This window comes from Peromyscus californicus, unplaced genomic scaffold, assembly GCF_007827085.1.
Source record: "Peromyscus californicus insignis strain IS unplaced genomic scaffold, ASM782708v3 Scaffold_21__1_contigs__length_65335640, whole genome shotgun sequence".
NCBI lineage: Eukaryota > Metazoa > Chordata > Mammalia > Rodentia > Cricetidae > Peromyscus > Peromyscus californicus.
Genome location: NW_026294514.1, coordinates 40,123,588 through 40,146,750, shown reverse-complemented (window position 1 = coordinate 40,146,750; position 23,163 = coordinate 40,123,588). Strand labels below are relative to the sequence as shown.

At 41.5% G+C, this 23,163-nt stretch overlaps 1 long non-coding RNA gene across 4 annotated transcripts in view; it reads right to left on the bottom strand.

Moving 5' to 3' along the window:
- Nucleotides 1-23,163, bottom strand: part of LOC128117796 (uncharacterized) — an 84,902-nt gene that overhangs the window by 41,120 nt on the left and 20,619 nt on the right. The window lies entirely within an intron of this gene.

The window sequence follows — 23,163 nt, the reverse complement described above, 5'->3', positions numbered from 1 at the left end:
GGGGTTGGTGAAACTGAAGATTAGATACTGTGCTTGGGGATTCTTGGGGAACTGGTTTAGTAAGGTTCTTAACAAGGAAGTGTGCTCACCTAGGAGAAGAATCAAGTGTCATGAGGCTGACCTAAGTGTGCTCAAAGTGATTTAGAAGAAACTCAAAGCCATAGAATTGATGTCATAAAAGAGTGACTGATGGATTTTATTAGGAGACAGTAAATCACTCAAAGTAGAAGGTAACTAAGGGAGCACTGCCTCTAAAATGCCCCACAGACAAGTAGTGTGTTAGCTAGGTCTGTTGGAGACAAGCAACGTTTACAAGGTTAAGATGTAAATGCTTGTTCACCAGGACTGGCCAGCTATTAGGCCCATCCCCAAAGAATATGCCTCTGGCATGCTCAGGGGGACAGCACAGGATCACAACAAATTTAAGTTCTGGGCTCCCATAAAGCCCGCTGTTCTCTTCTTGAGACATAACTCTGCCAGATGGGCAAGACAGCCCTGGGTAGTAGCTCTCCAAAAAGAACAACACAGGTGTACTTAAGAAATAATGCATCATCTTTGCGGAGTATATCTCCCATCTGTCCAAGTGGCCAGACTGACAGTCTCCTGTCTCTGTTTAAATTGTTTGAAGTGTAGCCGGGCATTGGTGGCGCACGCCTTTAATCCCAGCACTCGGGAGGCAGAGCCAGGCGGATCTCTGTGAGTTCGAGGCCAGCCTGGGCTACCAAGTGAGTTCCAGGAAAGGCGCAAAGCTACACAGAGAAACCCTGTCTCCAAAAAAAAAAAAAAATTGTTTGAAGTGTAACTTGGGGCCAGGGTCTAAGAGAGATTTAAAGATGACAGTGTATGTAAAACACATAAGCCTAAGGTGAATATAAGTTATTAAAGTTTGCTGTCCCAGCCCAGCTCTTCCTTGGGCATTAGCCCCAGCCAGACAATCACTATTAAGAGCCTTTTGTTCAGTTCTATTGTTCTGGGTGATTTCTCACAGGGAGGCCATGGTATTTCTAAAACAAAGTAAGGAACCCTAGTGGTAAAATATACTTAAACTAATTGGCACAGAAAAATGCTTTCTTAACAGAATACCAATAATACAGGCACTAAGAAACACACATACATACACACACATATATAAAACCTCATGAAACTGAAGAGCTTCTTTATGACAAAGGACACCATCATTTGGGCAAAATGGCAGGACACAGAATGAGAAAAGATCTTTATCTGATGAAGGGTTAATATCTAAAACATATATAAAAAATTTAAAAACTAGACATAAAGAAAACAACCCAATTTTAAAATCGGGTGTATAACTAAATGGTTCTCAAAAGATGAAAAGCAAATGACTGAGAAACACAAAAAATGTTAAACATCCCTAGTCATCAGGGAAATATAGATCAAAACTGTAGGAGTGAGGTACCTGCCCTCAGCCCCTACACAGGGTTCTCTGAGAAATGCTTCCCAGGAGCAAGGGAAAAGTGAAAGATTTCCATAATAACTTCACACACACAGGTCAATGCTCTTCATTCTGTGTGCTCTTTATTGTTGTGTTCTTTGTTTCTTCCATCTTTATTCTCCTCTATGTCTTTATTCTACTATATCTCTATTCTACTCATTATAAATTCCCAAGCATATATATTCATATATATATATACATATATATATGTACATACACACATATATAAATCCATTCATTAACAACCTGTTAGTAAAAACTACAAAGTCAACTCTCAGGGACAAGTATTCTGATAAGAGTCACATTTGGCAAAGACTTAGTCAGCCTAATTGGTGACTGACAACAGCTATAGGTTATAAAAAGTCCTGGCTTTTATAGAGATCTTAAAGGGATAGCTACAAAGGTTACAAGGAAAGAAATTAAACCAATGAGAGATTTAAGGAAAAGGCAAAGAATATGTGTACTATTTTATGTGATTAATAATATAAACAGTTTGTCTACTAAGCCTAAAATCTTGCATTAAACTGGTGTAGAAATAAATACCAAGTGTTAATTGTTTTTTTTTAATCAGAGTGGGGAGGTGCCAGTGGAAGAAGCTTAGGGCAAGATAGCTGCTATTGATGTCTTGAAGGACTATGATATACCAAGGCCAGACACCTGCACTATCACTTCTGGTTCACTGTAATTCTTCTGAAGGGTTTTGATCCAACAAGGATCAAATTGCACCTGCAATTCTATACTGTGAAAGTTCTATGAGGACACTTTGTCTGGCCAATTTGCCTTATCAGTGACTAAAGATAGAGAACAAGACCTCTAAGTGTCTACAGTCCACATGAAACAATAGACCTAATATGAAGCATATTTTAGTATGTTTCTATTCATAAAAATTGTACAGTTAAATAAGCTACCTTCTTGACTATCCACAATTATGTGTGCCCATAGGATTGAGAAGTAATCATGAGATTACATGTACACATTACATGAAAATGCATGGTAAATGGGGAGATATCATAGCTGTTCTTAAGGAAGGAATGCAGTTCTTAGGGAAGAAATGAAGTGGCATATGAGAGAAACACAGACAAGGAGCAACTGGTCATTTATGGTCAGTAACTTCATGGCCTTGCCAGGTGGGGCTTCCCATCAAAGAGGCATTCATTTGGTGGGTTGATATATGAACATCAGTTATCACCTGCTGTATACTTTCATGGCCCTCAACACAAAACTACTTTGATATTTCATCTTATACCAGTCATATTGGCCAAGATCAATACAACAAATGATAGCACATGTTGGTGAGGTTGTGGAGTAAGGGAAACACTCATCTATTGCTGGTGGAACTGCAAACTTGTACAGCCACTATGGGAATCAATGTGGAGGCTCCTAAAGACATTGGGAATAGATCTACCTCAAGATCCAGTTATACCACTCTTGGGTGTATACCTAAAAGATGCTTCATCCTACCACAGAGACACATGCTCATCCATGCTCATTGCTGCTCCATTCATAATAACCAGAAATTGGAAACAGCCTAGATCTCTATCAGCTGGTGAATGGAGAATAAAAATTTGCACAATCGAACATTATTGAGCTCTGATTTAAAAAAATGGAATCATGAAATCTGCAGGTAAATGGATGGAGTTAGAAAAACATCTTTCTGAGTAAGGTAACCCAGGCCCCCAAACACGAATATTGTATATATTCTTTTATATGTGGATATTAGCTTTTAAGCTTTTGGTAGGTATGCTGTAGCCATAGATATACAGTAAGGGACTGGGGTTGGGGAGGACCTACCAGGGAATGGAGATTAGAATACATAGTTATGGAAAAACAGGAGAGATTGGAGTGGGAGAATTAAATGGGGAGGGGAGAGAAAAGGGGTACAAGGGAGGGACCACAGGAAGGGATAGTTAACACTAAGGACCATATGGAAATCTACTGTAGAAGCCTCTTAAAACATGTACATACCTGAAAGAAGCCAAGTGGAGTCAAAAAATAATGGGGGAGACAAAGCCCCAACTAGACCTCTTTGCCATCAAGTGAAACCTATAGTGCCAGGAACTGGTTATATCTAATTGAGTCATTGACCAAAGGGACCAGAATGAAGCCTCCGAACATCTCAGGCTATTGTCAAGGCTATTGGTTGCTCTCCACAAACTAACAGCAGGTCCTATTGCTAAGGACAACACTTACACTTCTCATTGAATATGAAGAAGTTGAGCTGGTGCCTAACTAGACTACTGACTAGTCACTCTACTGACTAGTGTACTAGTGTGGTGGTATTGTGTTCCCCAAAATATTATGTACCTTAATAAACTTATCTGGGGTCAGAGAACAGAAAAGTCACAAGATACTTAGGCTAGAAAATGTTAGCACACGCCTTTAATCCTAGCATTCCAGAGACAGAAATCCCTCTGGATCTCTGTGAGTTCAAGGTTGCATTGGAAACAGCCAGGCATGGTGACTCACGCCTTTAATCCCAGAAAGCAGATTTTAATCCCAGGGAGTGGTGGTAGAAAGCAGAAAGGTTTATAAGGCATGAGGACCAGAAACTGGAAGCATTTGGCTGGTTAAGCGTTCAGGATTTTGAGCAGCAGTTTAGCTGAGAGCCACTGGAATGAGGACACAGAAGCTTCTAGTCTGAGGAAACAGGACCAGTTGAGGAATTGGCAAGGTGAGATAGCTGTGGCTTGTTCTGTCTCTCTGATCTACCAGCATTGACCCCAATAACTGGCCTCGGGTTTGATCTTATTAATAAGAACTTTTAAGATTCATGCTACATACTAGTGTTCATGATACTGGAAGGTACTCTGCACAGTACCAAGGGAGAAAGATAAATACCAACTCAGCTACAAATCCTGAGATCTACACATGATGTGCTGGTGCAATAGTGGTGCAGACACTGTGTGAGTAACCAACCACTCTCTGATTGGATGTAAGGCCCACTCCACGAGATGGAACCCATGCCTGACACTGCTTGGGTGGTGAAGAACCTGAGACTAGATAGGCCATAGGCCTCAGGTAAAACCAAATACTTCTGTTCTGCTCAAGGAGCACAGCAATAAATGATCTCTAACGACATTCTGCTGTACCCATAGACCAGTGTCTTACTCATCCATCAGCAAAGAAGCTTCATCTTCCAACAGATGGAAAAAAAATACAGAGACCCACAACTGGACAATGTGCTGAGAGTGACATGCTTTGGAACACTCAGTCCTAAATGGGACGTGTTTATCTAAGCCCCCTCTCCCACAGGGCTTACTCAGGCAGCTCTACACGAGAAAAGGCAGAAAGATTGTAAGAGTTGGAGGGGATGGGTGACACCAAGCAAACGGTATCTTCCAGACACAACAAGACTGAAACACAGATGAACTCACAGAGACTGTGAAAGCATGCAGAGGGCCTGCGCAGGTTCCAGTCAGACTGGGTCTCAGTGCTGAGAGGTGGGGATGTAAAGAAGAGTTCCCATACTGAATCCGGAAACTATCTCCAATTTAGAGATGCTTGAAAAGGAAAAATTAGGTTTATGTGATGGAATCCCACTCACAGGGGATAGAAAACACATTAAGGTGTGGGGCCTATGCCCAGCAGTAGCTGGTCAGCACTAACCTAATTCAGTGTTGTTTTTCTAGATTTTTTTTGTGTATTGCTTTGTTTGGGTCTTTTGCTTGTATATTAAGGTTTCCAATTTTGTGTTTTCATGAGTTTTATTTTGTGTCTGTGTTTCTTGTGCGTCTTCATTTTGTTTGCTTTTTTCCTTTTCTTGGTTCCTAGTGGGAGGAAGATGGCATGGAGTCCGATGGATGGGAAGGCTGTGGAAGGAGATGAGGGAGTAGAAACCACAAGTAGAATATGTTGTATAGATTTTCAATAAAAACATAATTACAACCCCCCTTTAATCTCTCTCGTGTCCCCTTCCTCGGTGGCCCCAGGCATGCCTTCTCAAATCCATAGCTTTTTCTTGATTGCTGTTACATATGTGTGCAAATAAATAAATCTGAAATTTTATGTTTGATTAAATAATTAATGAGTGAGTGTTCCTATGTGTGTGTCTTAGTGCTTATGTGGAGGTCGAAGACAACGTTCAGGGGTCAGTACTCTCTTACTATGTAGGCTGCAGGGATCAACCTCAGGTCTTCAGGCTTGGCAGCAAGCACTCTTAATCTCCGAGCTGTCTTGCTGACCCGTGATTGCATTCTTCTTTCTCCCACAAACTGTTAATCTCTCAGTGCCTCTATCTTAAAGACCTGTGGCATAATCAGGCCTAAAGAGTCCATCACCGAAATTTTTGAATCTGACGTCCTCAAGTGGAGTCCAAGACTTTCTATTCTTAGCAACATAAAGGATTACACACGTAACTTTTCAAACTGCTGATCTATAAAATAATTTCTAGTGGAATGGAAATACATATGATGGTAGACAGATTGCACCTGCCTTGTTAAGTAGAACCAAAGCCTTGGAGTAATGTTGATGTCTCAGTGTAGGTGAAGGAAAGTCCAGGACTTAGCCTTCACAACTAGCTGGGATGGATGTGAGCACAAAGTCTATATCATCTGAAATAGTCCACTATTAGTTGCTATAATAAAGTACTCAAGTCTGAGTACATTATAAAGACAACAGAGTTCTATAGCATATAGTTTTAGTGTCTAAAAGTCCAGGATTATGTAAGTGGTGAAGTCTCATGGTCCTTTATATTCCTGGTAACATTTTTTTGATTGTTTATTTCTTTTATTTGGTTTAGGAAATTGTGAATTTTACTTATTGGACACGATATTTCTACATTTCTTAAACAATATTGAACTTTAGGATATAAATAATTTACTTAAAAGAAGTTTGATCTTTTAAGGCTTAGAACTTTCTTGGGCAGGGGCTTGGGGCAGGGGTAGCACAGCTTTGACTCCAGGGTGAATGTGACCCTTCTGAGGCAGCAGCCTTTTGTGGATTCTCTTTGAAGAAAAGCATCTCTAGATGTAAGCTAGAAAATGTGGGGCTCCCTTTGTTTATTGCTTCTCATATATCATGTCTCTATTTTGTGCAGTCTCCCTCAAATTTGGCTTGTCTGATAATTTTCCTTTGGTTGTATGGAGGCTGTAGGTTTGGGGAAAGAAGTTCCATTTGTTTAGATGAAATGCTGTGGTCATCACGTTTTATGGAGGGCACATGTTATCAGCAGGACTCAGCATTGATGATGCTGGCCAGATTTCTTCATTGTGGGTCGATTCTGGCCCATTTTTGTATACTGTATCGTTTGGAAGCAGGTGACTCTGCACCACCCACACTCATGCTCCCTCCACAACGGAGTATCTGTATAAACTATTTAAAATTCTTTATGATATGAGATGACACTTTTCCTATATCATCATGATTCGATTGTTTATTGGCATGGGTATGGACATGCAAATGCTTATTTTGCTCTGTGTGACCTATGACCCAGCATTGCACTTGTCTTGTCACTCAGCTTGTTTCAGGTTTCTCAGCATAGCACTCTGACCCATGTGACCCCCCAACTCCCACCACGCCTCTTTCCTTTCAGAAGCACTCTATGTTGTAGGTTCAGCTTGTGCATTTTTGGCTTCATCTTCAAAATAGCAATCTCTAGAAGAGGCCCTGATTCCTTTTATTGAAGAACAGTATTGGATACCAAGATCTGGGTGGCCCATCAGCTTTTTAAAAGTATTTTTTTTTTGGCCGGGCGGTGGTGGTGCATGTCTTTAATCCCAGCACTTGGGAGGCAGAGGCAGGCAGATCTTTGTGAGTTCAAGGCCAGCCTGGTCTACAGAGTGAGATCCAGGAAAGGTGCAAAGCTACACAGAGAAACCCTGTCTCGAAAAACCAAAAAAAAAAAAAAAAGTATGTTTTTGAGTTCTGGAAACATTAATAACATTTTATAATTACTTCCTGAATTTATATATTTTAACATTCATCAGTGATCCACATTAGACTACTTATAATGGCATTTTGAAAAGAAATACTTAAAGTAACAAGATTATACAATTGAGGATGATAAAATTTACTTAATCAAAACTTAATTCAACTGTAGTATAGTTTCCTCAGAATCCAGTAATCAAGTTTCCTCAGCTGTATTTTTGGACATGAATAATGTCCATTTTGAGCATTAACTGATTATACTTAAAAAGAAGAAAATGTTTGAGTTTTGAAGTTATATTAAATGAGTAAGTACAGAATCGCATATTAAGGAAAGAATGATTAATTTCAAAGCAAAATTTAACTTGTGTGTTCATAATTAACATGCATTTGCTATTTCACCTCTGGTCTGTTTTCAGGCTTCTTCATCTATTATTAGTTTAGTGGTAACTTCTCAAACAGAACTAATTCCAACCCGAGTGTGCAGATTCCACAAAGAAAATGTGAATGAACACTTGAGAGCAGGCAAAGCAGAGTGAGCCATTGCTCAGAGATTAGCAGAGTTTGAGTAGGACGTGCTCGAGGGTGTTGACTCTCCTGGTCAACGATCCTTGACTTCTAGAATTATGCTCCGCAACTGCAGCCCATCCTTTTTCTGAGGCTCCTGACTCTCTCAACCATCACTACAGTGTTCTCCTGGCATTTATTAGTGTTGTGTCTTTTACCATACTGGGTTCTTCTGTTATTAAACTATTTTCATAACGAATGAAGCTATTTAAGGTCTATAATTTCTTGAATTCTCTTTTTATCAATCAAGGTCTTAGCATTCTCAGGCTTCTTCTAGAAGGCAACTGAATATTTCTAGGTGAAGTTTATATTCAGATAAATGACTTGCTATGTTGCTCTGTGATTTTGGCAAATATAAATACTGGATTTAGTATTAGAAATCATGATTCACATCATTGCATTTGTTCTACATTCTTTATGACACTGTTTTACTTTCTAGAGTCAAAGACTCATTAAAATATTCTGTTTTTTGAGCCATGTACTAGTTTCTTAGGATGGCAGTAACAAAGCCAAAATCAAATATATTCTTTCACTATTCTGGAGTGTAAGTAGGTGTAAGTAGGGCAGAGTTCACTCAGTGCTCTTACTAATCTCAATTTCTCGTGCCTGATGACAATATTTGGCTCCCTGAATTTGAAGCACTATCACTCAGTTTCTCCCTTTCTTATCAAAAGACTTTCTTTTCCTTATGATTCTCTGTGCTCTCTCTTGTCTTAGGGTTTTATTGCCATGAAGAGACACCATGGCCACAGCAACTCTTAAAAAGGAAAACATTTAATTGGGGCTGGCTTACAGTTTCAGAGGTTTAGTCCATTATCATCATGGTGGGAAACATGGTGGCATGCAGGCAGACATGGTGCTGGCAAAGGAGCTGAGAATTCTACATCTTGATCCACAGGCAGCAGGAGAGACTAAGTACTGGGCATAGCTTAAGCACATGAGACCTCAAAGCCCGCCTCCAAGTGACACACTTCCTCCAAAAAGGCCACATCTACCCTAACAAGGCCACACCTACTAATAGGGCCACTCCCTTTGAGCCAAACATTCAAACACATGAGTCCATGGGGGCCATACCTATTCAAACCACCACATCTCCTTTTCTAATAAGGATTTGAACAGAATTAGATTTAGGGCCTACCTTAGTTGACATAATCACATCTTAACTCATTGCATCTGCAAAGGTATTTCCATGTCTTGCCTTGAAAGATGAATTCTAGGGACACTATTAACTAACTATAGGTCCTTTCTAATACCCTTTCTCTTGTTTTTGCAGTTTATTTTTTTTCCCTGTACAATAATCAGCTACCAAATAAGCAATGGGTTGACTGGGTTCTTAGTTGCCGTGGCTGACCTTCCACAAGTCGTTCCTTGTTATGTTTTTCTCAGAACTCAGAAATGATAAGGCCATCACAACTTGTGCAGATGCACTGTTTATCTCAAGCATGCTTATAAGTCAGGCTTCATAGATTTTCTTGGAGTCTTCGCTTGTCTTCTTTAATTGTCTTGCTCTTTGGGGACTTGCCAAACTTTAAAGGTTAGTGAATGCATTTTTCATAACTTTAAATGAATATTTTCATTTCCAATAGGATTTTTGCAGATGGAAAATATCATTACCTTTTCCCATTTTTAAACAACTGGACGTTCTCTTTTCTTTGTATTTTCATGCAGATATTTATGTCTCTGAACAAAGAGTTGGCATTGAACAACAATGTCCAGTGAAAGAGTGATGGGCCACAAGCGATGTGATATCATGAAGATGATGATGTGACTGTGGTATCAAAGTGAAGAAAGAATTGGAATTTTAACAATGTCCCCATCATCAGAGTCCAAAAGTAGACTTCCGAGTGTGTTCAGGAAGATCTAATGAGCTTTCTGGGATTTTTAAAAGTATCTATAATCAATGTGACCAATGGACTGGAGACAAGGAAAGATGGATGTGGTTAGAAGACCACAGGCATGGTGCAACCCCACAGTGTAGCCACAAACACAAAGGAACCAACACAGAAAGTGTGACACTGTGTTCACTCAGTTTTTATCAGCGTAAGAAAATATCTGACCAAACAAGTTAGAAGAAAGATTTATTTTGGATCTTTGCAGAGATTTCAGCCCACGGTTGCTTGGCCACATGAGCTGGATAGTTACATGGTAGCAATAGTGTATTTCTACCTCATGGCATCATGGAAGGGAAAGAACAAGAGAGCATGTGAGAGAGATCAGTCTACACAGCCCTCAAGGACATACTTTCCATAAATAAAAATGGGGGGATACTCAATAACCAAGACATAATATTCTATCCCTGACCCCCAAAAGGTTCATTGCATCTTATAATATAAAATGTATTTATGTATGCAGCCCATCTCCAGGCATCTCCGTAATCTTAACAGTTATAGCATGATTCAAATTCCAAGCTCAAAGTCTCCTCTGAGGCTTGAAGCAAACTTAGAGCTTTAAGCCACTGTAAAACCAAAACCAAGTTACAGACGCTCAGCATAAAGTGGGACAGAATAAACATATCACCTCCAAATGGACAGAAAGGAGGAGTGGGCCAAGGCCGAACCCAAACCAGTAAGACAAATAGCAAATCTTGTAGGCCCCACATAGGGCATTTTGGCCACATTATGTCATGATGTGGGCTTCGGTGGGCTTGGACAGCCCCATCCCTGTACAGCCTTAGTGGCTGCAGTCCATGTAGCCTCTCTACTAGGCTGGCTGTGCTTAATACCCGTAGCTTCCCTATAGTCTCCATTCTCGGCATCTCAAATGTGCCAAGGTCCCCAGTGTAGCTTGGGTTTCACCTTTAGAGCCTCACATACTCAAGAGCACCTTGCAAGAATCCTGAATCTAATGCATGTTGTGTGCCCTCCCTTGTCTTCCTCTGAGATCTAGAAGGAGGCTTCCATGATGCTCTAACTCTTATATTCTCCATGTCTGGTGTGCTGGCTTGTTTTGTGTATCAACTTAATACAAACTGGAGTCATCAGAGAGGAAGGAGCCTCAGCAGAAGAAAGACCTCCATGAGACCCAGCTGTAAGGCATTTTCTCAATTAGCGATCAATGGGAGAGGGCCCAACCCATGGTGGGCAGTGCCATCCCTGGGCTGGTGGTCCTGGGTTCCATAAGGAAGTAGGTTGAGCTAGCTAGGGGAACTAAGCCAGTAAGCAACACCCCTCCATGGCCTCTGCATCAGTTCCCGCCTCTAGGATCCTGCCCTGTTTGAGTTCCTGTCTTGGATTCCTTCAGTGATAAACAGCAATGATGAACTGTAAGCCAAATAAACCCTTTCCTTCCCAACTTGCTTGATGATCATGATATTTTATCACAGCAATAGAAACCTTAAGACAAATTGGTGCCAGCATAGTGGGGTATTGCTGTGACAGACCTGACCATGTTTTGGGGAGGATTGTGGAAGGACTTTGGAACTTTGGGCTGGAAGAGCCATTGAGTATAAAGAGCTCTGTGGGAACTTGGAAGGTAAGAATGTTGAGAGCAATGAAGAAGATGGAGGCCTGGCTTGTGAAATTTCAGAGGAAATATTAAAGACTCTACCAGGGATGTTTGCTAATTTGATTTAAGAGTCTGTGGTTCTGGTTAGCTGGGGCTGAAGAACCAGATGTGATTAACAAGATACCGGAACTACCGAAGTGTCCTAGTACTCTACGTTACTAGGACAATTGATGCTGGTTAGCTGGAGCTAAGAAATTAGTGGTGATTAAGAAGAGCCCAGCATCACTGAGGTGAACTCCTGTGGGAAGTGTTTGCTGAGAGCACAGAGAAGCTGTGTTCCAGGAATAGCCAAGGTTGTACCTCATGCTGGTGGCAGGACTTGGTAATGTGTAGAGTCACTCAGATGGTACTGGTTTTGAAGGCACAAAGGAGTCATGGAGAGTTGTTGAGACTTGGCACTGTGAGAGACCAGAAGTGGCCATTGGTGAAGGTGCAGACTCGGGAGCAGTTGAAGGCACAGGACTGAAGGGTTCATGCAAAGAAGTTGAGGCTTGGCACCATGAAAAGTGCCTATGAGAGGCTGTTGATAGAAGTGCAGCCCAGTTTGAGTAGAAGACCCCAGCATTTTGGAGATGCTAGTACTATGAGATAACCACTAGGAATAGTAGCAGCAGTTGAGTGGAGCCATCTGGAGCCTAGAAGACAAGTTGTGTGTGCTGCAGAGGGCAGAGCCAGAGAAGTGATACAAGCCCTTTGAAGGATCCAGAAGATCGTGAGTGGATCCCAGATAATCAGACATTGAGTTATTTATACTGTTGGAGCTTCATTTTGCTTGATTCAGATAAGGTGCCCTGGTTCTTCCTACTTGAAGAAGGTATTTAATTTCGATTTTTAAAGGAGCCCACAGAAGAAAGACTTAAACTTTAAAAAGAGATTGGATTTTTTTTTCTTTGAGTTGAGGATCAAACCCAGGGCTAGGCAAGCCCTCTACCACTGAGCTAAATCCCCAACCCAAGATTGGATGTTTTAAAGAGACTGAAGTTTTAATGTGTTTGAATTTGTAAAGACTGTGGGACTTTTAAAATTATTTATGATTTTAATGTGAGATCTTGGGGATGAATAAGAAAGGAAGAGATGTGACTTAATAGTGATGGTATGTGTGTCAAGTTGACAATGGGTCAGTTGTACTAGCTGGGTTTGTGTGTCAACTTGACACAAGTTGGAGTCATCAGAGAGGAAGGAGCCTCAGTTGAGGAAATACCTCCAGGAGATCCAGCTGCAAAGCATTTTCCCAATTAGCGATCAATAGGGGAGAGCCCAGCCCAATGTGGGCAGGACCATCCCTGGGCTGGTGGTCCTGGGTTCTTTAAGGAAGCAGGCTGAGCAAGCCATGGGGAGCAAACCAATAAGCAGCACCCCTCCATGACCTCTGCATCAGCTCCTGTCTCCAGGACCCTGCCCTGTTTGAGTTCCTGTCCTGACTTCCTTCAATGTGAACAGCAATGCTCAAGTGTAAGCTAAATAAACCCTTTCCTCCACCAACTTGCTTTATGGTCATGGTATTTCATCACAGCAAAAGAAACCCTAACTGTGGTCTATTTAAGAAGTATCCTTAAAGTCACTGTTGTGACTTTTTCAGTTGGGAGTTAGGGACATTCATCTTTAATTCTTTTGAGGCTTTAATACAGAAATTATAGGAGGGAGAGAGATATAGAGATATAGAAATCAAAGAAAGTCAGGACAGGAACTCAAACAGGGGAGGGACCTGAAAACAGGAGCTAATGAAGAGGCCACGGAGGGGTGCTGCTTACTGGCTTGCTCCCCATGGCGTGTCCAACCTGATTTTTTTATAGAACCCAAGACCACTGGCTCAGATCTCTGAGTAGTACCACCCAAAAGTGCTGGGCCCTCCCTATCAATCACTAATTAAGAAAATGTCCTACAGGCTTGCCTACAGCATGATCTCATTTTCTCTTTTTTTTTTTTTTTTTTTTTTTTTTTTTTTTTTGGTTTTTCGAGACAGGGTTTCTCTGTGTAGCTTTGCGCCTTTCCTGGGACTCACTTGATAGCCCAGGCTGGCCTCGAACTCACAGAGATCCGCCTGTCTCTGCCTCCTGAGTGCTGGGATTAAAGGCGTGCGCCACCACCGCCCGGCCTCATTTTCTCTTTTAAGTCATTTTCTTAATTTCTCTTCTTGGATGACTTTAGCTTGTTTCAAGTTGATATAAAGTCATACAGCACAACGGGGTTAGAAGAAAATTCTAAGTATGACTTTCAGTGAGAAAAAGATGACTCCAACATATAGTTTCATGAGGCAGAATGTTTTCTTTAGTTTTGACCATCATTAGTTTCCTGGGTTCTTCAAGATGGAAAACATAACAGAAGGACTCTAAATTTCATTAGTGAAGAGGGCTGGAACAAGTGCTTCTGGAAATCATTCATCTTGTTTGTTGCATGATTTTCTGGGGAGATGCACAGAATTAATACCTACTCACCTAAGAAAGGACACCAGCAAACCAGAGATATGATCCCACCTAAGTCTGGCTCGTGGAACAAATGAATGTACTGAGGTCAGTTACAGGAGCCTGGTTAAGCGATTACTTGCAGAAGCGTAGATGCAAGGCAGCTGCATCATGGAAAAGCCCCAGCCCGGCATGGCTGATGACTCATGAAGGCCGCACCACAGCACTAACCCTCGACCTCCTCTACACTCTGCTTTTCCCCAAGAACATGTGCGGCTGGGTCAGGATCACGTGCAGTTACAGCAGAGAGACCAAGAGACCAGAATCTCAGGTGAGGGTCTCTTTTGGGTAATCACGGCTGTTCTGATTTTCATATCCAGAAACAATGATCATATTCAACACAGAAAGCAGCTACACAATACACACTGTCTTCAGACAAGGGTTCTTCTAGGGCAATGACAGAAACTGATGGTCGTGTGACATAAAATATAAACAAGCCAACAAATAAGACTAAGCAAAATAAATAAAATCCACAAAAATATGCCCAATGTCAAAATAAAAAATCCTTTCACATCCTAGACCAGAATAAAGAATCATGCATTTTTAGAATGTATTGTTGTGTAGATAATTTGTATTTTGCTTGAGGAAGTGGTAGTTATCAGGGGACAACATATAATTATAAACATTCCTGTCAGAATTACCTCATTTCAGTAGCATTACTTGCATGAGAGATTGGATGGATGCCTAGTGCATCTCAATAATTTTACATCATTTGACCAAGGAGTGTGGTATAGACACGGGTAAAAGGAGAAACTTCCCAGGTCATACTGTCATTAGACTGATCTGTGAATGACTGAAATTGGACCTATGCTCCACAGTCTGCCCATGGCCCATTCCATTTCCCTGCTCTGATTTCACTGAACTACCTATTTGCAGTTCCCTGAACATGCCACATTCTGATTCCTCTGGACTTTGCAAATACTATTCTGTTGCCTACAGACCAATGAATTTTTCCCAATACCTTATTCATACTGATCCTTTGGATAGCAACTTAGTCAATTGTCCTAGGAAATTCCTCTGAGACACACCTTTAGATTTTCAATACTCTCCCTTCTGAAGCAAAATGCTTTGTAGCATTTCTTCCTCTTCCTAGTCATAAACTCTAGTCAACATTGCCTTGCCCATAGCTGCTTCCCTAGTGCCTATCAGTCTGTGCTACGTAGTTGTCCAACAAATGACAATGTGGGCGTCGTCTGGCTCCAGTGACTTTTGGGGTCTCTTTCCAAAACTCACTACTGATTTGGAAAGCAGATGATGAATGTCCAACTTTACAGAGACCATAAGGTGGAGAGGGTGATAGAATCAAAGTTAAAAATGAAACTATTTAAAGAGTCTTTGACAAACTATGAGGACAGGCTGAAAGAACTAGAGAGAAATTTAAAGTTCCAATTCAGGCTCATATTGTGCAGTAGGTCTCTAAGTGTGGCTTCAACTAATACTAATGCTGGAAAGATACAATCAAACCCAAATCTTTTTAAAAAAAATCAGCCCACACAGAGGGAAGACAAGTGTCAGGTTTTTTTTATTGAATAAGCATTATATCAGAATGCTATATGTGTAACAGGCAATCTGCTAAGGAGATTGCCAAGTAGGAAGTCTCACCCTTAGGCTAAGCTGATGGAATTTTCTCATTGTAACTAGTTCTCCAATGAGAGCACTTGACAGGACCACTGGCCACACAGAGACCATCCTAAACTTAACCTGGCAATTTTGGTAACCATAAATTTGTTCACTGTTCAAAGTTAAAAATAAACTTCCCATCTCTTTCTGGCAGGTAGATTTATAGTCTGGAGGCAGGTGTTCACTGGGGTGCACAATGTGGCAGCAAGTTGAAAGACGGAGGTGCTAGCTTCATGATAAAATTTCATCTAGATGGCTTTCAGGTCAAGAAGGAATCCATTCTCCGGTTGTAAAAGTGGGGAGTAACCTAGTTAGCTTCCAGGAAAATGTACATAGATTTCAGAGAAGCACAAGAAGACATCTTTTCTAAAGGAAATGTACACACAGTACAGGTAGTGAGTATATGGGGGGGAGGGGGGGACAGGCACAACCTTCTTCTCTGTACCAGTGAGAATGTCTTATTTCTATTCCTATCTTAGATTTATCCCTCCATAGTATCCCCTAGGGATTTTAGAGATGTAAATTCTTGGATTCCATCCCAAGCTTTTAGTTTGAACCTCTGGAGATTGAGTGTAGCAGTTTGAGACTTTTAAAAATAACTTCCCTGATGATGATGATGGTGGTGATGATGATGATGGTACTGATTAAAGCTTAGTCTGTGGAGAGGATTGACAGCAGACCATGGGAAGAGAATATGGGTAAGGTAGGAGATTTAATTGTGCTGGGCGGTGGTGGCGCATGCCTTTAATCCCAGCACTCAAGAGGCAGAGGCAGGTGGATCTCTGTGAGTTCGAGGCCAGCCTGGTCTACAAAGTGAGTTCCAGGAAAGGCGCAAAACTACACAGAGAAACCCTGTCTCGAAAAACCAAAAAAAAAAAAAAAAAAAAGAAGAAGAAGATTTAATTGTATTTGAGTTCATGGTCATCTTCTCTGCTAGCATGTTAGCTCCAATTAATAGGCAAGAAATTAGGCCGTCTAAAACCAAAGATGTATGAGTCTCAGTTTGGCCAGGGCAGCCAAATCTCAACAGCCTACAATAAAACAAAACCAAACCAAAGAAACAAAAGACAAAACAAAATCTATGCCTATTTGGTTCTAAAGTTCATCCTCTAACTTATGAAAAGTTGCTGGTTATTTGTTATGAGTTAATTACTAAATTAAAAACAAAGAGACAGTCCAGTGAACTAGCTACCTGCCCCCTGAGGAGCCTCCTAACTACTTGGTTCTCTAGTAGGGAATCAAGTCTTTTACTACTTTCTCAATTTTGGATGCAGACTCAAAGCACCTGAAGATAGGTTTAAGGACAGATATTGTACTGGAACACTGAGCACAAGGAGAGGACAAGAGGTTCTCTGGCTAATGAGTTCATGACAGCAGTTGGGAGTAAGCCCTGCTTCCCCTTTTAGCAGGGGCCAGAGCCTACCAGAACCACAGGAGCATTAGAGACCTGGGTGCATTTCTAGGCGTGGGGTCAAGGAGACTATCCTGAGAAGTCTTTATGCATGGAATTTAATGCACTCTTGAAACCGAGGCCCAGAAAACTGGCTTCAAAGGCCACTGAAACAATCATAGCTCTTGTGATAACAATCAGTTCTAAGATGTCCACCTGAAATGAAGTCAGTGAACCCTGAATTTATAGGCACTCTGGGTGTTCCTATGATGGACCCTCCCACATCTTATGATCTCTCCTCCTTCCACTCTGGTCAGCAGCTTACTATGGATGTACTGTAGTTTACATAGGACCTGGAAGTAGCAAAACCTTGAAAACTTGAAATTGAAAAGCAATTACACCTGCTCTATTTGGAAAATAATGCTTGGAGATGGGGAACATCACTGATAAGATTTTTAGACTTTCACCTCAAATCCGACAAGGGACTTGCTGAAGCTAGAATCAAAGACATTCTGAGGGAAAAAAAAAAAAAACCAACCTAGCAGATATATAAGTCCTTGAAAAATCTGTCTCTCACTTTTTGAAGAAATTTGAGAGTAGGAGACAAGACTGAAGCCAATCATAGTTAATAAGGATTAAAGCATGTTGAAGATCACATAGTAGGACTCAACAAGATGAGAAACCTGTCACTGAAGGTCTGTGTAGAAGACGGAAGAGAAACTTCAATCTACAAATGAGATTACCCAGGGAGAGGTGAGAGTCATTACCCCAGAAAAGGAAGTCTTCAGTAGAAGACTGAAAAAAAACCATTTACTGAAAAGCTTCTCTGACAACCTCATTTGTGCATACAAATCTGATGCAACTCTCCATGTAACTGTCTGAAAGCAAGCCTCGTGTCTGGAATATTCCTCTACACTATGTAAATATATGTCCCTGTGATTGGTTTAATAAAGAAGCTGACTGGCCAATGACTGGACAGGATAAGGTTAGGTGGGAAAACCAGACTAAGGACACTGGGAAGAAGGGCAGAGTCAGATGAGTCACCAGCCAGACATGGAGAGGAAACAGGAGGTACAAGATGAAAGAGAGGTAACACCACATGGCAGAATGTAGATTAACAGGAACGAGTTAATTTAAGAGCTAGTTAGCAATAAGCCTGAGCTGTCAACCAAACATTTATAATTAAGTCTCCATATTGGTTATTTGGGAACTGGCATGGTGGGAAAGAAAAGTCTGCCTACACTTCTACACTTGTGTATTTTTCTTTTTCTTTCTTCCTTCCTTCCTTTCTTTCTTTCTTTCCTTCCTTCCTTCCTTTCTTTTTTGTTGTTGTTTGGTGAAGATGACAAAGATCATTACAAGAAAAACCACAGAAAATCAAGTATATTTAGATTTTATTTCATGATTTATTTATTACATGCTGATGCTTTTTTAAAGAAAGTCTTTGTATTCTATCAAATATGTGTTCTTGTGAGATGTTATTTTTCTTTTCTGTTGTGTGTACCCATGTTTGTTTGTTTGCTTGTTTTTTTGGGGGGGGGGTTTTTTTTTTTTTTTTGGTTTTTCGAGACAGGGTTTCTCTGTGTAGCTTTGCGCCTTTCCTGAAACTCACTTGGTAGCCCAGGCTGGCCTCGAACTCACAGAGATCTGCCTGCCTCTGCCTCCCAAGTGCTGGGATTAAAGGCGTGTGCCACCACCGCCTGGCTAGTTTGCTTGTTTTTAATTATCAGGTAGGACCCAAGCTCAATTAACTTTGTCCAATTAAAGTTAATAGAATTTTGTTAAATTAAATTCCAGGCATTGAACAGTACTAGAAAGATGGCTCAGTAGTTAAGAGTAACTTTTTACTTTTGCATAGGACCCAGGCTCAGTTTCCCACACGCACAAGGTAGCTAACAACAATCAGCAACTCTAGATTCAAGGAATTAGACATGATTTCCTCAGGCACCAAGTGCACAGTGTAAACACATGCGGGCAAAACACATGTACACATAAAAATGAAATAAATCTTTTTTTGGTTTTTCAAGACAGGGTTTCTCTGTGTAGCTTTGGTGCTTGTCCTGGTTTTTGCTCTGTAGACCAGGCTGTCCTTGAACTCACAGAGATCCGCCTGCCTCTGCCTCCCGAGTGCTGGGATTAAAGGTGTGCACCACCCCTGCCCACTTGAAATAAATCTTAAAAGCATTGAAAACTCTTTTCTTCTCTGGCTGCTCAACAGCTGCCATCATGCATGACATAGCACTGTTCTTAACCTGGGTGTTTATGTCCAACCTGTGCTTCAGGGTGGGGGTACAATTCACCACTGGGGCCCTTCACCCAGGAAAGGAGACAGTACTGAAGGCAGAAATGTGGGGAAAGCTAGCCAAAATGTACAAAACCACACCAAACATCAACTTCGTATTTGGATTCAGAAGCCATTTCAGTGGTCGCAAGTCACATGGCTTCAGCACAATTTATGATTCTCTGGATTATGAATGAAAGAAGAATGAGCTTAGACAGAGGCTCAAAAGGCATGACCTTTGTGAGCAGAGAAAGACTGCCAGAAAACAGGGAAAGGAACACAAAAAAAGAATGAAGGTCACGGGGACTGCAAAGGCCAATGTTGGTGCTGGTAAGAAAAGAAGCGGAGATTCTGCAGTGATCTGCACTGTGTGATGGTGCAAATTTCTGAGGGCGAGCAAACCACAAGACCTTAAAATAATTGAAAAAAAAAGAGTGCATGTGTTGTAAATATACATGGGGATCTATGTAGGAGGGCTCAGACTCCCACTCTGAAACTTCTCTGACGATAACTGGCAATCACTGTAACCTCTCTTTAAACTACAGTTTACAAAAGTGTTTTAACTGTTTTCCTTACTATAGTTCTCAGAAGTGTAAACTGTCAATGAAGGAGACAGCTTTTAAGTCGATATGAAGATGCCTGTGTGAGACTATATTGGCCATCCAACGATAAAGAGCCTGAACATTTCAAGATAGTCAGATTTCACCGAGGGGTTTCTAAGAGAACCTCTACTTAAAGAAGCAAACTCTTCTTCCTTACCTTCTTTGATCCAGAAAAAAAGTCACAGAGTGCTAAACCAACTTCAATGATTCAGGTTATGCCTTTAAAGAAAACTGCAGCTTCATTAGTAGTGACTTGCCCAGGGACAGTGAGCTAATTCTCTTCCATTTAGTTTTAGGGAACAAAGCCAAGTGGATGTACCTAGTGGAGGGACTGTGCTCATCATTTCTTTTTCCCTTTGCCACGATACTTTATACTCACCATTTTCAGCAGCAAACACCAAAACTGCTCAAGGTGAGTTTTCTGTGTAGCTTTCTAAGCTGCATATAGTCGTACAAAATAAACCAACCAACCACGTGGAGGGGTGAAAAGTAAAAACAGCTTTAAGAACGATTTTTTTTTTTTACACAGAAGCATTACTTAACCAGACACGAGATTATGAATCTTCCCCCCCATAATACTTTGCAGATGTTGAAAAAAATGTATCTTATCTTCATCCTCTAACACTCAGTCCTAGGCATATGGTATTGTGAGAGATACAAAGAAAATTGGAAAGTAAACACTTTTGCCTGAACTTCTCCATCTAAAAGGCACAATGCATGTGAAACGAAATGTGTAAAACTAAGTAATTCCGGGGAGGAAACCCGAGGAAGACCAGAAACATCTGGTCTAAGTGGGTGGGTGACACAACCTGGCTGGGATACTGTGACAAGTCCTGTCTATTTAAGGTTCCTGCGGCAAGCGGCAGGGGGTGCTGAACTGTGCAAAGACACTGGGGCAGTGGAACACACGCAGCGGCGGCCAAAGCTTTGGAGCCCAGCAGCCTGGAGTTGGGAGTTAGGGGACAAGGCCACCGGCCAGGCGGTTTTCTATCCATTTCCGCCAAAGGCCCGCTTCGGTGCGTCCACAACTCGCGCCAGGATGGGGCTGTCCCTCTCGACGTCAGGGGGGGTGGGGGTGGGGAGAAGGGGTCACCCATTGCGCTGCCGGACCAGAAAGCGGCTAATTGCAAACGCCACCCTCTGGCTGTTATTTGTGACTCTGGCCTCGGAGAAATGTCATGGAGGGGGCCACTTGGATCATACTGTCGGGGAGCCGCGCAGGGGTCGCCGTCAAACACGCCGGGCAAAGCCACAGGGCAGGACGGCGGCCGTACCTGCGCCAGCCGGCTCGCACCTGGTGGAGGAGCTCACTGTCCTTTCTGCACGGGTTCGGGATCTGCATCTGCCCCACCAACCCATCTTCCGCCGCGGCCACACCGCGGGACACAATTCCCAAGAGCACCCCGCCGCCGCCGGAAGTGCGTCATTAGAGCGAGCCCGACCTCGGGCGGGACCGTGGGAGCAGGCCTGGCCGGGGCTAGAGCGCGGGAAGCCTGGGTCTCTGGGACTTAGTGACCGAAATGCGACATGCGAACGCCGAGGAGGCTGGCGGAGAACTGCAGCAAGAACAGGGAAACCACGGAACCGCGAACGTACGCATTGGGCGAAGGCCGCGCTCAGAGGAGGGGCTCAATTCGTGGGGCGTACTGTCACTTCCGGTTTCTCGGGCTTCTTAAAGGGATAGCGGGAATTTCTGAAGTCTCCAGGCACCTCGGTGCTGCGGTTCCACCGCCGGTGCCCAGGGTTCTGTCGGTTTCAGTGTTTCTGGAGGACATATTCTATTTCTTTATATTTTTATAGTTCAAGATTATTTTCTTTGCTGAGGGGAAGGATAATGTTATTGTTTTCAGGGGTTTTTATTATTATTATTTTTTTCTTTCTTTCAAAAAAGAAAAAACCACCCAGGCAGTGGTGGCGCACGCTTTTAATCCCAGGGAGGCAGAGGCAGGCGGATCTCTGTGAGTTCAAGGCCAGCCTGGGCTACAGAGTGAGTTCCAGGACAGGCTCCAAAGCTACACAGAGAAACCCTGTCTCGAAAAACAAACAAACAAACAAACAAACAAAAACCAAACAAAAAAAATCAAAAAAGAAAAACCAGTCACTGAGTATAATTTATCGCACTTATCTGGAGTGACAGACTGGAATTTCGCTTGTGTTTGAAAGTCAAGAGTTTTACTTTGTCTTTAGTGTGAAATAGAAGGTTGTGAAACGCATTAAGTCTGGGCACTTACGCTCCCAACACTGAGGGTAGTGGTGTCCACATGCATTCTTGTGCAGTATCATTTATTGTAAAGTAATTGTTTTAAAACTACGTGGCCAGATATAGAATAGATGCCCAATAAATGTGTATGTTTTGAAGCAATAAAGCATTATAAAAAGGCAAACACTCATGAATCTAGGACTTATGTTAAGATCTAGTTTGTTGAATTTACTGTGTTACTCCCTAATGCATCTTCCTGAAGTTACCCAGCACCCTGGCATTTGTATTCTTATAATCCCTGGCTTTTAAAAAGCATGATTTCGTATTTATATCTTCAAAGTTTTATTTTTAAAATTATTCATATATGTGTGTCTGTGTGGAATGAGCGTTCATGTGTGTGCAGGGAGGTACCTGTGGAGGCCAGAAGAGAACATGGGATCCCCTGGACCTGGAGTTAAGACTGGTTGTGAGCCTCCCATTGTGGGTGCTGGGAAACGAACTTGTGTCCTCTCCAGCCCTGTATCCATTCTTTTTAAAGTACGGTTTATTGTTACATACATGTGTAGTTGATGTTGCATGATATCAAGGAGTTTTAAGTTTTTTAACAAGCTTCACTAATTTGTGATTGTGTTTCTAGGATTCCAAGTTGTGTCATGTTTCATCATTTCATCTCATTGCTATATAATACATCACTAAGAATAGACAGTTTTTGTGTCTGTTTTCTTGATAATGGCCAAGATTGTTCCCAGTGTTTTGTTAAAAAATACTAATATCTTTCAATTACACCACAACAGCCATGTGAAGAATACTTTCATAGTTTGGCATGTAAGTATTGCATTAAAACTGACTAAATTACTCTATGCATCAATATATTTGAAAACCTTAGGAGAGTACCAAGTTAATGATAAATGTTCAGCAAATATTGGTTATTATTTTAAAATATTTTGTTTAAATGAACTTCAACTTTGAAACTTACCCTTATGTGAAGTAATACTGTTATTTATAATTTTAGCTATAGCATTATATTCAACTTTAATATTATAGCTTTGATAGGTTTCATATATATATATATGAAATATATATATATATATATATCATATATATATTTTATTTTATTTTATTTTTTTCTGGAGCTGAGGACCGAACCCAGAGCCTTGTGCTTGCTAGGCAAGCGCTCTACCTCTGAGCCAAATTCCAAGCCCCTCTTTTATATTTTTAATTA